At 38.1% G+C, this 3,009-nt stretch overlaps 1 pseudogene; it reads right to left on the reverse strand.

The window, feature by feature from the left end:
* Window positions 1–534: 534 nt before the first annotated feature.
* On the reverse strand, window positions 535–2,682 carry LOC140613225 (olfactory receptor 5B2-like; annotated as a pseudogene).
* Between the last annotated feature and the right edge of the window lie 327 nt (window positions 2,683–3,009).

Genomic DNA, 3,009 nt, shown 5'->3' on the forward strand with positions numbered 1-3,009 from the left:
ACACATGAACACTGTTAATGCAAGGATATTGAATGTGGATTGTGTTTACTATTGATAACTACTATTGTGTTTCCATTCTGTATGGATATTTAGAATCATTGGAATTAACTGCATAACTAGTGTGTATAAAGTAATTTTCCAAACTGAATGAGATATTAGACTTTAAAATAGTTTTGTACTTTATATCTTTTTATGATTTACTAAATAGAATCTATTTGATGTGCTACTTACCAGTCAATGAAATGTCATTTCTAAGGAATGATTATGTAGTTTCCAGAAAATCATTGTATCCATAAATGGAGATTAAAAGCACTGAGTGAGAATGTAGATAAAAATATTTCAGCAAAAAAAGAACACTGGTCATGAATCTTGAAATGTTCTACAATTCTATGTAGTTTATTTTATGGAAGATGAATTATAAGTATTCATGATTCAAAAAGCCAATATATTGATATTATTGAACTAAAAGCTTCATTTATTCATTCATTTATTTAGCAAATAGTTATTAAAATCTCCTATGAACAAGAAATTCATTTAGCTATGGAGGGTAGAGTAGTGAACAAAGCAGATAAAGCTACCGCTAACATGGAGTTTGTGTGTTAACTTGAAGATGAATATAATAAATGCCATTTTGATTGTGTCCATGGAATTCTTGAAGCTGGGCTACAAGTACATGAAGATGACTGTCCCGTAGAAGATGGAGACTACAGTGAGATTGCAAGCACAGGCGGACAAAACCTTTTGATTCCTCTGAGTTGAGTGCATCTTCAAGATGGTAATAAATGTAAACAGGTAGAAATAAAGATAACTACAAGAGAAAACATTTAAAAAGGAAGTCAAGTCATATAGATAACCAACTCACTGATCAGAGCAAGCCAGAGCTGTGACTGCTGGAATATTACAGAAAAAGTGATGAACCACATTTGACATACAAGAAGAAAGATTGAAGGTATCTTCAACACTTACAGAGGCATTCAGAACATCACAGACATCCAGCCAATGGCCAGATGAGCACACACATCTGTTGTCATGGTGGTGGTGTAATGGAGAGGTTTGCACACTGCTGAGTAGCAGTCATAGGCCACTGAGACTAAGAGGTAACTTTCCATAGATGCAAAGGCTGCAAAAAAGAACATCTGAGCAGCACATGCATTATAGGAGATGACCTGGTCTCCTCTAAGAAGTCCTGTCATGACCCTGGGTATATAACAAAAATCCATCATAGACAGGTTACTGAAGAAAAAGTACATGGGCATCTAGAGACTGGAGTCCAACAGAATCAACACAATCACCCCCAGATTTCCAACTAGAGTGAAAAGGTAGAAGAAGGTGAATGTCATAAGGAGTGAGGCCTGCAGTCCTGGAGCATCTGAACATCCTAGAAGGATGAACACAGTCACTTCCATGCTGTTCACAGTGGTTGTCAGTGGGGAATCACAGGATGCCCTGTAGTGGTGAGAAGGAAAGGGAGTGTCAAATGGAAAAGAGAATAGAGTGAGGTTACGCTGTGTATATGCTCTGTGGATTATTTCAATTACAGCAATAATTTTTTCTTCAAATCTAAAGCACACACAAGACAAAACAACTAATCATTACACTCATTTATTTTGCAAGGGAACCTAGTCCCAAAAGGTTGTGTATTTTCTCCAAGCTTACCCAAATAATGACTGGCAGAGGCAAGCTGTGTACCCAAGCAGACCAATTCCAGAATCCCATGACAGTAACTGAAATTTGAATTGAATTGAATTAATTCTATTCACATGAAGCCACTGAATCCATTGGACCCATCTTAATGTTAGTTATCAGGAGTACCAAAATGACAAAGATACTATTCCTGGATTTGGGACTTGAGATGGGGTGATGGAAGCATGGAGGTAGGGCGGATGCAGTAGGGGAGCCGCAGCAGCAGGCATGGACAATCAGCAAGTACTCTTCAGAAGTACTCTTCAGTACTTCTAAAGAGAAGGTAATGCACTGGATGCAAGAGCTCAAGCTCTGGGAAGAGGGTCATGTGTGTCCAAATTGTATCCTAACACTTACTATCTAGGAGATCTTATCCTAACCTAAGTTCTCTGAGCCTCAGTTTTTTCATCTCTAAAAGTGGAGGTATGACGTGAAGGGGCAATTCTGAGAGTTTATAAAATAATGCATGAGAATCAATAATTATAAACCTGATGAGGGTTGGCTCTAATGTTATTAGTGGAATGAAATGATGGTCTCTGACTTGGTTGGGTAAAGGTGGAAAGCCATACCCAGTCTCTAGATTATGGATTCAGAGCCTCACTCTCTGATCATCTGATTCCTCTGTGTGTTTCACTCTGTCCTTCCTCTGAGCAGATCATTGACCACACCAGCCATTCTTTCCATTTCTTCCTTGAGATCCACATTTTATCTTGGGTTGAAACAGTTTTCTTCTGTTTTGAACTCACTCTTACTCTCATTACGCTGACCCTCTAAGCTAGATGACAAAGATGCAGGGTTGAAATCTCAGGTCCCTGGGTTTGACTCTAGGTTTCAGATCTGCCTTTGAGGTGAGATCCATGCTGTGATTTTTTTCTCATTTGAACTGAATGAAGCCTATATCAAGCCTATGTCACAGCTTTACCTCATTGGTAACCACTTTTCTCTGCCATCTGAAGGGGCTTCACAACTTCCCTGTTCATATCCAGCTCCTAAAGACATTCGTGTGTGCTCCCCTTTGACAAACATAAGATTTTTTAAGCATGTACTATGTTCTATAACCTCTGATAAGAGCATTCAGTGTGCAGGTGTGTGTTCTTACTCTATCCTTATGACTTTATACAGTAAGTAGTATAATGTTTATGCCACAACTTTATATTTTTTTAAGCAGAAAAAAAGCTTAATTTTTAGATGGGATATTCCAGGTGCTTTTGTAAGAACTTAACTTGGTCCTTCTATACAGGACATACAATCAGAAGTGTTCTATAGTTTCATTCTTCTGCATGTGGATGTCCAATTTTCCCAGCACCATTTATTGAAGAGACTGTC

Source organism: Canis lupus, chromosome 21 (genome assembly GCF_048164855.1).
Source record: "Canis lupus baileyi chromosome 21, mCanLup2.hap1, whole genome shotgun sequence".
Taxonomy (NCBI): Eukaryota; Metazoa; Chordata; class Mammalia; order Carnivora; family Canidae; genus Canis; species Canis lupus.